Genomic DNA, 11,306 nt, shown 5'->3' with positions numbered 1-11,306 from the left:
ATTTTTTAGGTCAATGAAAGTAATACATTGCCTCTGGTTGCTACCTAGTACTGCTTTGTAGCCTAATAATTGAGGCTAATGTAATTATTTAGAATACCTGGGAAGCTAAAAAGAGAAGTGGCCTCTCTGGGGTAATTTCTACTTTCTTGTCTCCCTGGATAATTTGAGGGGTGGGATGGGATGCAGTTGGCTAACCATTTTTAGTCTGTACAACAGGATACATTACATTTGACTTGATTAATATAACTCAGCAATTATCTAATGAGTCCTACTGTGGCCTATGCATTATGCTATGTTTGATACAGAAATACAGATATGAGTAAGGAACACTCTCTGCTCTTGTGAGCTCATATTGGGTACTGTAGGGGGAAATAGACATTTTAACTTCGGTGTAATAAAATCTGTTCACGCTATGTTAACCATATGAACAAATTGCTGTGGGAAATAGAGAAAGGAGGTGACAAAATAGCTCACAAGGTTGTTGTGGGGATTTTTTAAAAAGTTAATATATGTGTAAATGAAAAATAATGTCATAGTCTTAGCTCTGATTATTACTCAGCAAACCCTGCATTTATATTGGTGTTGGCGATCGTTTGCAGAATATGCAGCCCTAGCCTTTCAGGAATTGCTAATTCCTCTAAGCTTAAAACTTCTTTAGTCCGGCTGAACCAAAAAGAGTTTCCGGATAGTTATGCAGGTCTGGGGGGGAAAGGAGGATCCCACAGCGCCTGAGAATCTGAGCTTGTGGAGGCGGTTATACTCGGCAGATTACGGCAGTGGGCGGGCCCCAAATCCCCATGTGGTCCCGACATCATTGACATGGCGGAATCCCCCATCTAACCCTCCTGGTAGTTATTTGAGCGGCGGCGGCGGCCGGAGGACAAGGAGAGCGGCGGCTGCGGCAGCGGCGGGAGCTGCGAAGGGGCGGCAGGGATTCTCGGGGCTGGCGGCTGGGAAGGCGTGGGAGACCCGGTGTGTGGCGCGCCCGGAGCCCCGCGTTTCAGCCCGAGGGAAGGTAAGGCATGCAGGAGCGGTAGAATGGAGGGGACCCGGACCCCGAGTCTCAGACGCCGGGTCAGGGCGCGTTGGAAAGCCCCGACCGGACGCCGAGTCCGCCAAAGTGCGTGCCTGTCCCGGAGCGCTCCGGGCGCGCCGGGCTTCCCGAGGAAAACTTGGCGCCAGAGTGCTGGGGCGCCCCGCGCTCGTCCGGGCACCCCGGGAACACGGGGCCCGGGAGCGGCGGTCGGCCAACGCTTTGGGGCCGCGTCTTACTGGGCTCCGGGCCCCCGCTCGTCCCCCCAGCTGGCCAGGGCTTGGAGGAGGGAAAGAAACGGGTAGATTCTTCTTGATGGAAAAAAAAAATCTGGGCAGTGGTTCCCGGGTTCTCCCTCCCCCCTCGCCCTCCCCCCTCGCCCTCCCAGGCCTTCCTAGCAGATTTTGTCCGTGGAATCCGCTCCCCCTCCCGGAATCTCCGCGGCAGGAACGCTGCCCGGGAGGGGGAGGGCGGGCGGAGGGGCCGAGGAATCTTCGACGTGTCACTTTCTGAGGCTGTAGATTTCCATATGGTGGAGGGAGGAGGGCGGGTGTGCGAAGTGGGGCTGGAAGTTGGGGCCGCCTCTCCGCGCCAGGCGGGGGCGGGCCGGGACCTCCGACCCGTGGGTGCTCGCGGGGAGGGTCCCGAGCCCGCGCCGGCCCCCAGCCCAGGCCAGGCCTCTCAGGGACACTCCCCGCCTCGCCGCTGGCCACCTCCGTGCGCGCCACGTCCTCCCTCCCCGTCCTGCCCCCCGGGCTCCCCCCGGGCTGGGGGCGGTAACCGGCGGCTGCGGCCGGACTCGGCGAGCAGGCGGCTGGAAGCTCGGGCGGGGGAGTGGGGCGCGGCGGGAAGGAGCGGGCGACCGGGTGTGTGGGCCAGCGTAGCTCCGGTCAGTCGGTCACCCCGAGGGGCGCCCGGGCCGGGGTGGGGCCGGCGGGCGGAATCCGCGCCCAGAGGCGGCCGGGAGGGGCCGCGCGGACCGTCTGGTGCCCGCGGCGGGGCGGGGGCCGGCCGGCGTGGGAAGGGCCTGTCACTCTGGGCGGAAAGTGGGGCCTCGGGCTGTGCCCGCGAACTTTCCCAAAGGCCCGGTCCCGGCGCCCCGTGGGAGCCCGAGCACCCGGGCCCGGTGTCTCTGGAGACTGGGTTGGGCCGCCCGGCGGCGCCGTTGGCCGGGAGGCTTCCAGGAGTGCGCGGTTGGAGTTGGAGCTTTTCGAACCTCAATTCCCACCCTTCTATCCCTGACGAAGGGAAGCAATGGCATTTTATCCAGACAGTGCTGTTTGCGGACTTACTTAAAAGTTAAAACTTTTTATTTTTTATTTTCTCATCAGTCCAGCATGTTCTTGAAACAAAATTTGGAATTTGGCCGCGACGGGCCAGCGCTGGGGCCCCAGATCCACGCGTTTATCTCTCCATCCCTGTTGGTTTCTAGTCTTCCTCCCCATCTTCCATCCAGGGTTAATCATATTTTGGGACAGGCGAGGTCGTTTGTTCGGTGGGCACCCCCTGATTGCTTGTCTGTTTATTTTTTAATGTGCAGTTATTTGATTTGAACTTCCTCCAGTTTCCAGGCCCTGGTGGGGAAAGCTAAGGAAGAGGGAATACGCCACCTTTTTTTTTTTTTTCTGTGGAGAGAGGTGGGGCATTGGAAAAGGGGAGGCACGGTGGTTGTAGGCAGAGAGGGAGAGGGAGCAGACAGACCCGGAAGAAAAGGAATCTGCTCTGGAATAACACTTTTTTTTTTTTTTGGAGGCTTCTGGCCTCGGGCAAAAATGCACCGCTCTGTTCTCATTTCTGCTGCCTGAGTTGCTCCTCACTCTCAAGTTAACTCTGTGACTCTGGGGCCCTGGACAACGCCCGGGGGAAGAGACCCGCAGCCACAGCCAAGAGCAGCCCGTGGCCCTGGTTTTGTGCCTTGCATGGGGGCCCGTGGTTCCCCCTGATTGGAAGCGGCCTCTGTGGAACCAGCGTTCAGTAAATTTCTTGGCTCCCGGGGAGCAGCTGTTAACAAGGGTAAAGTCTTTGGGCATGCTTCTGGTCCCGCAAGGGGACACCCCCTCATAAGGGTGTAATTCTCACTTTGTTTAGACGCTAGAGGGTCACCCACAAGCTGGCTAAGGATGAGGCATAGCTGGTAGAAAGAAAAAGTCTCTAAAAAATGGTACTTAGACTCGTATGTGCTTTTAAAGTGTTTTGGTTTAAATGCTTCTAAGAGAAAAAAATTCTACGTGAAGATAGCGTTCATTTTAAAAGAGATCTTAAAACTGCAAGATACTATCATGGAATAAGAGTTTTTAGCTTCTAATTACAGTATGTACAATATCAGAAAGATATTCCAGTAACCTTTTAAGACAGACCTTATAAATAGCTCACATCAGACCATGGGCTGGCTGTATTGGAGAGCCAGTCTTCCGGGGTTTCTGGAGGAATGCTTGGGATCCGTTAGGAAGCTGGCTGTAGGAGCCTGAGTAGTAGTTTACTCAGTAGGAGTTTGTGCCCCTTTTGCTTAACACTTCATTTTACGTGGTAAAATTTGATAGCGTCCTTAGAACTGAAAACCTGAAGAACTTCCCAGCTTTTCAGTTTTAGGAAAACGAGGCCCAGGGAGGGGAAGTGACTTGTTTGCTGTTGGCGATCAGAGATTAAGATCCAATAAAGGATTGTATTAATAGCTACTCTTTTTTGGCTATCTAATGTGTACTAAGTACTGTGTATTGTGTTTTTTATATATTATCTCATTACAATTCTAATCTTTCAATTTAGGTGATGTTAAGGACATTTTATAGACAAGACATTGAGGTTCACAGAAATTTAGTAACTTGTGTAAGATTACATAGAATTTTCTTCTGTGATGCAAATGGTTTTATATCTGTGCTGTCCAGTATGGCAGCCACCAGGCACGTGTAGCTGTTGTACCGTTTAAAATGTGGCTAGTTCGATGGAGGAACTGCATTTTAAATTGTATTTACTTTTAATTATTTTAAACTGCTACTTGTGGCTAGCGGTTAGGTACCATATTGGGGATTGCAACGTAGAACTTTCTGACTCTCAAATCTATTCACATTTAACTGGGTCCTATTGCTTTTAAGATCTTGTAATTCAGTTTTCTTTCTTCCATACCACCAGAGGAAGATTATATTCAACTCTTAAGTGGAATTTAAATACTGGATTACCTATAGCTCAAAAACAAGCAAAAAATGGTTTTTTAAAAATAATTGGATGTCATGGTAAAAACTGATAGAAAAAAAATTAGTGACATTTTCTGTTTGATTGAAAATAACTGCCTATAGGAATTGCTGAGAAGGTAGTCAAAGCTTCTTGGTTATTTCAATGTAATAAAAATATAAGTAGGGGGCAGCATGAAAAATTACTGATGGGGAGTTGAAAAAAAATTACCCCCGATATCCATGGTTACCTGTTCATTTGGTGATTCTTTTCAAATGTCTTCATTCAGGTAAATAATATCGCCAAACTATCACTCACTTTTCCTTAACTAGCTGCACAATTAATCTGAAGAATTAAAATCATTGCTTTACTACCAGAGAATGAAATTCAAGTATAAAGCACTAGATCTGTCTGTGAATTGGGAAGAATATGTTTAAGATTGAAACAAACAGCAAGAAAGATTCTTTAGGTGGCATATGGTCAAATAGTTTTCTGATTAGTGGATTTAATTTAAATCTGTTACATTTTAGAATTTATTTGGTAGAAGGAATTTCAACAACTTTTTGATTTTATATGAAATAGTGAAAATTCCAACTCATGTTCAAGTAAGCATTCATTTATGTGGATTTCATCCATAAATATCCAGTAACTCAGTACCTTTTTCTTTCCGTTTTTTTTTTTTTTTTTTTTTTTGCATACTGCTTTCAGGAAAAGACAGATGATAAAATAAACTTTTTATTAGAATTTTAAGAGCAGTAACTTCCAGATTCATTATAAATATATCTGAATCTGCGTATCTTTCATAGTTACTGTACTGCTTAGGGATAATTGCAGCTCATAATCCTGACCCTAGAGCGTTATATGATCCTGAAAGACCTACACAAGTAAGTCAGCTTTAAATTGTTCTGTTTTATTTTAGTGTTATGTGAATTGCATGGCCTCCAGCTCTGAAAATTGTAAATTCAACTAAAGGTGAGGCATCAGTTAATTAGACAATCAGCTGAAAAACTCTTTCATACCCATTCCTGACTATTGGGATCATAGTTATTTTCAAGGAACCAACATAAGAACCATGTTATTGGATTATAATGTTCTTGTGAGTGTGACAAATATTGGAAACATGATTTAACTCAGGATGTATGGTTCCATTTTTAGAACATCAAGGTGCTTAGTACAAATGAGACGTAATTTAAAAGATAAAGATATCGAAATGATTGGCAAAGATTAGAAATCTTATACCCCCTGGAGCAGGCCACATCTGAGTATCAGTTTGAAATCAGAATATCTAATGTGTCAAGGACTTAGTTTACTTCTTGGCTGTGTGTCCCTGTTAGACTACTGAACCTCTCAGTCTGGGTTTCCTCATTTTAGTATAAGGAGAAAACATCTCACCTGTACCATTTTTCAGGTGGTTGTCACAAGGGGTTAATGAGTCAGTGTATTGAAAAGTGTTTAGTAAAGCCTTATACAAACTCCATATTTCATTATATTCCAAAGTTTAAAAACTGAGCTGTTCTTACAGTATTACTTTGTATGTTTTCAGACACCTCCAAACTGTGTTTGGACACTTTGAAAAGTGGTTTATTTTTTCCTTTGTGACGAGTAAATAAAGTTTCAATCTTTAGATTGCAGTTTCATTTTCTCCCTACCCCTAATGTAATAGTTGATCTGTGACCTCTCAAAAGTTGTATTTCCTTACATGTGGTCCATAGCTGGTTAGCATTGCTGAAGTGGACAAGGCAGTCTGCTTGATTCAGGGTCATTCTTGAGGTGGAGGGGACAAAGTGCAATCTCTTATTAGAGGAACTTCCAAAACAATGATAGAGGCATAGGCTTTAGTTCCTGTATATTATCTTAGTAAGCCTGTTATTTGAGCTTTCAATAATTATAGCTTAGAATGGGGGAAAAGAATCATTTTCTGTGTAGGGGAATCTTTGCATCCTACCTCTGTTTTCACTTCAGAAATCACAATTGCCTTTTCTTCACTTTAACAAGGTTAATCCATTCAATGAGAGTTTTTTGTGTTAAGACATTGTTTTCAAGTAAACCTTAATTCTCATCCTTACAGCTGTTGGGAATGCACTTAGGTGGTTGAGGAAAAGCTTTATTCTTTAGTTGACACTGAATGCCTTTGAATATAGGAAAATATTCATAAGCCCACACTTTTTTTTTTACTTTAAAATACACAGTATGGTACAGTATTAATGTGTTTTTTAAACGGCAGAGAATGCTTCAATCACTGTGGCTAGACAGAGGCAGGTTTCTGTAGAAGCCAAATATAGGCTCACTTGGGAGGATGACTTGATGTTGGTACTTGAACTCTTTGCAAGGTACAGCCAATGAGAGGCTGATCTCTAGTCACAAGCTTACCCAGAGGGGAATTGTTTATGGCGCAGGTTTAGTGTCAAGGATGAGTCCTTGGAGACCAGAGGTGGAGACCAGAGGTATGTGGGGTTGGAATCGGGGGTTGGGAGGTTTTTAAACCACCAGGTATAAATCAGGTAAGATAGACTATAATGATCAGCTATTACAGGTGGGGAGGTTTCTCAGTTTAAAAATGGATCAGTCCTTGAATCTCTTTTTGTCCGTAGTTGAGATATGCAAGTTTAGCATTCTGAAACACCTGGATTGTAATTTCACTGGCTGATGAGATGTCTTTGGCAATACTCCCTTTCGGTTCAGTCACTGGCTCCTAATATATTTTGTTTCTATAATATTACAACTGCTTGTCAGTTTTTAAATAACTGGAGGGAGGAGATTTTAGTGAGATGGTGTTCAGCAAAAGCTAGTATTATTTGAGATTCTAGTAAGTATCTGTTTAAAATGTCCCTTGTGTTAAATGATTGTTTGATTTTAAAATGTAATTTTATTTCAATCACTTGTTTATTGACTCAGGAGGCACTTACTGCGTTCTAAACTAGGTTCTTAATGGAATATTCTTATGCTGTCTTGACTTTGGCAAATTCAAGACATTTTTCTGTTTACTTATAGGGGTATTTTGCTCATATTTTTGGAATGTAGTATAGAGAGCTGTGTCTACCACCAAACTCCTAGAGCAGGATAGTGATAACTTCAGTCCTTTGCTCCTTTCTGAAATTTGAGAAATGTTAAAATTGGAGCACCTATAGGCTATGTTTAAAACTAAATTTATGTTAGAATTTTAGGCTTCCAATACATCTTTGTTTTGACTCTGGAAGATGAAGGTTTTTATAGTGGCAACCAGTTAGAAAAATTTGCTTAAACTAAGTTGATATAATACAAACTCATAGTGTTCAATTATGAAAAGCTTTCTGTTGAAATAATTATCCAGATAATTTTCTTCATACTTGATCAAATGTAGTATGTTTGAGAAATAATGGTAGATTCTAAAATCCCAGGAAATAACATGATTTAATTTATTCTTAAGGAGCTCAGTCAGATTCTCCACAGCTGGTGGAAGAGGGTCTCTGTTAAAAATAACTCCATTGTTCTGGATGTAACTAATTAGGAATTTGCAATTATCCAGGCAAGTCTAGGATAAAGTTTGGCTTCCTACTCTATATGAAAAGGTTTTACCGTAACAGAAGTTTAAATAGATCATGGAAGGAATATTTACCTAAGTAGGAGGACAAACCACTTTAAGCACCTTGGAAAAATCAATTTACTTAAAAGCAATGTAAAACTGCAGTATGGGTTGAAGCTAGTTCTCCTAGTGCGCTTTTTCTTTTCTTTTTTTTTTTCTTGTTTTTTTATTTTTTTTATTTTTTAGTTAGTGCGCTTTTTCATAGAGGTGCAGGACCGCCATGAAATAAATGTCAATTTATTCAGTGCTATCACATGAACTAGGAACAGTTTACCAGCAAAAGTTAGAACTATATTTCTGTATGCAAAATAACTCACAACAATAAACAAATATCCACCTCCCTATCTCACCCCACCCCCACCAATAGACTCCCAAATATGCCTGTTGATTTGTTTTGAAGGTTTTCTGTTGCCATTTGTTTTGCTACTTGCTGTCTCCTGTAAGCACTTGATGGCAGATTGGTGAGAGCAGGTGTTAAAGGTTTAAGAACATCATTATTGCTTTTAGCTGCCCATCTCCTCCTCCGTATGAGTTTGGGCAAAGTTGTGGAAACTACTGCCAGTGTGGTATTTAGGTAAGCTCATTACACATCCTCCTCTTCTGCATTTACTAAAGCAAGACCTTCTTGGACAGCTTAATTCCAGGCACTGTGTGAACTGACCCATAAGAAAGGTAAATTTCTTTTAAAATATCTCAAGTATTTACATCCACTTACTCAGACATGAGGTTTTCAAGTATATGACTTTTTAGGGTTCAGATTGACGAGTTCTTATGGTACAAGTTTTAAGTGTAGGATCCTTAATATATTTTTAGGGTATTCTCCTTTTTCTCTTATATTTTAAAGTGTTATTTTAAAACACATTTTATATTTTCTATCAAGTCATTTAAGAGGAAAATACTAAATGTCTGCAGATATTACTGTTCCTGATTTTTCTGTTGTGGTTTTTCTTGTATCAGGAAAAAAATTTAATTTAGGGTAATAAAGGTAAACATTATTCTGAATTAGTGAATCAGAGAATACTTAAGAGTATATTGAATTGGAACACTAGTGTATTGTTGTTGGGAATGTAAAAAGGTACAGCTGCTGTGGAAGACAGTTTTGCGGTTTCTCAAAAAGTTAAATATACAATCACCTAGCAATTCCATTGTTAAGTATGTACCCAAAATAATTGAAAGCAGGGACTCAAACAGATACTTGTACACCAGTGTTTATAGCAGCATAATTTAGAATATCTAAAAGGTAGAAACAACCCAGGTGTCCATTCACAGATGAATGGATAAACAAAATGCGGTGTGTACATACAGTGGATTATTATTCAACCATAAAAAGGAATGAAATTCCAATACCTGCTACAAGATGGGTGAACCTTGAAGACATGCTGAGCGAAATAAGCCAGACACAAGGGGACAAATATTGCCTGTTTCTACTTATGTGAGGTACCTGGAATAGGCAAATTCATAGAGAAGAAAGTAGAATAGAGATTACCAGGAGCTGGGGAAAGAGGAATAGGTGTTATAGTTTAATGGGTACCGAGTTTCTGCTTGGGATAATGAAAAAGTTCTGGAAATGAATAGTGGCGATGGTTGTACAATATTGTGAATGTACTTAATGCCACTGAACTGTATGGCTAAAAATGGTTGAAATGGCAAATGTATGTATATTTTATCACAATAAAAAATTGAAAAACATTGAAGGAGATTTATTCCACAGGATTTCAGCTTGCCTCTGTTTGCTCCTCCTTGGTCTGCTCCTTGCTGGTGTGTCGATGTTTTCCCGCCCTCCCCACCTCCTATTGCAGAGTAAACAGAGAATCTCCTAGGCCAGTTTTGGAGGTCGTCTCCTTATTTTATTAACTGACTTGAATTTAAGAGGAGACTATTTAAAAGTAGGAGATCTCTGGAGGGAAAAAAAAGATATTTTAACATTTAGATGCGCCAGGTAGTTTATTAGTATCCACAGACCACATAGGCACATAAAGGTAATCTATCCTGAATTTCACTGGGAGTCATCCAGAAACCAGAGAGTAGGATGTACAATTAGATCTGTCATATTTTCTAACCTCTAAGCCTTTTTTCCCCCCCAATTTTGTCATCTTCAGTACTTTAGGGAAAACTCTGATTTCCACTTAGAGAAAGGGTCTAAGTCATCTCAGCACTAGTGTTGGAAAAGCATTAGGTGCTAACATTCTTCAATTTGTTAGACCAAAACTTATTGGGAGGGGATAGAGAGAAAGCAAGCAAGCATGTAGTATTGTTTTATTCATCTGAACTTGCCTCTAGCACCTAATAATTTCATAGTGGTGACTTTTCTCTGAGTGTCGGTGTTTTGTTTCTTTTTTTGCTTCTGAGGTATTGATGTTGAGTTTGTGCAGATCACTTATGAAAAGATGGGGCAGGATTTTTTTTTTTTTTTTTTTTTTGCGGTACGCGGGCCTCTCACTGTTGTGGCCTCTCCCATTGCAGAGCACAGGCTCCGGGCGCGCAGGCTCAGCAGCCATGGCTCACCGGCCCAGCCGCTCTGCGGCATGTGGGATCTTCCCGGACCGGGGCAAGAACCCGTGTCCCCTGCATCGGCAGGCGGACTCTCAACCACTGTGCCACCAGGGAAGCCCGGGGCAAGATTTTTGTTAAGTGATTGGATATAAAGCTTAAACGTCAGATGTAAAGTGCATGTTAGGAATACTGAAAATATCAGGTAAAAATTCAGATAGAAAGATTTCAGTTTACCTACGAATAACAAGTTCAAGGAAAAATTATTCTATATACTGTGAAATATTTGCCATCCATAATAGTTCATTAATTCCTGAACTCCCAGAAAACAGTATAAAGTCGCAAGGGTATGATGCTAGTGTGTATGCATGCTTTGCCATCTATAAGGGTATATTTTCTTTGCTGTGTGTGTAAACGGCTTTGATACCATAGCAGGTCACTTTTGTGGCCTAGAAATTACTCTAGAGATAGGATCATTACGAACTGATTTCAAAAGGTACAGAGAGTCACAGTCTCTTTATATCTGGTAGAGATATGAGGAATTACAACACCATGTTCACAGAGCGGTCTTCACTGATTTTTGACCTACTCAAAAGAAAAGAGTGTCATTCTATTTTGCATATCCTCATTTTGTTCCAGAGCCATGATTTCAGGTAATTTATCATTTTCTTTAATTTCTTCTGGCACTGTTTCTATACTTTTCAGAACACTTGTTCTTTTCTGTGTTGTCTGATTGTCTCCTTGTCACTCTTACTTGAGTGTAAGGATAATTACTGATTTAACTTAATGTGTTTGATGGTGAGTGCATAGTAAATGCTCATTGGATGGGTGGATGGAGAGATAGATGAATTCCTAGGTTGAATGTGCCATTTAAACTTAGTACCTCTTCTCAGGTGCTCAAGTCATTATTTCTTCTGCTGAAGTTGATTTCTTTGAAGCATGGGCCATGTTATAGGCATTTTTGTGTTTCCACAGTTTTCCTGAAAAATTTTTTTTTCTCATGGTAGGGATCTAATAAATATTAAAACAAAGGCATGAGTCACCTTCAGTGCAAAC

The 11,306-nt window shown here is 42.2% G+C and overlaps 1 protein-coding gene across 3 annotated transcripts in view; it reads left to right on the top strand.

Annotated features, from left to right (window-relative positions):
* The first annotated feature begins 797 nt into the window (after positions 1 to 797).
* The window catches only part of FNDC3B (fibronectin type III domain containing 3B), a 359,867-nt gene continuing 349,358 nt past the window's right edge, over positions 798 to 11,306 (top strand). The window contains exon 1 of one of the 3 annotated variants that reach the window (XM_082624742.1): positions 798 to 1,015. The gene's annotated coding sequence lies outside the window, so the exon portion shown is untranslated. Of the gene's footprint in view, positions 1,016 to 1,841; positions 1,923 to 2,090; positions 3,047 to 11,306 lie in introns of those variants that run through there. The other 2 variants (XM_082624743.1, XM_082624744.1) reach the window with 2 other exon arrangements.

This window comes from Mesoplodon mirus, assembly GCF_964341445.2.
Source record: "Mesoplodon mirus genome assembly, chromosome: 6".
Lineage (NCBI taxonomy): Eukaryota > Metazoa > Chordata > Mammalia > Artiodactyla > Ziphiidae > Mesoplodon > Mesoplodon mirus.
This window is presented reverse-complemented; position numbering and strand designations above follow the sequence as displayed.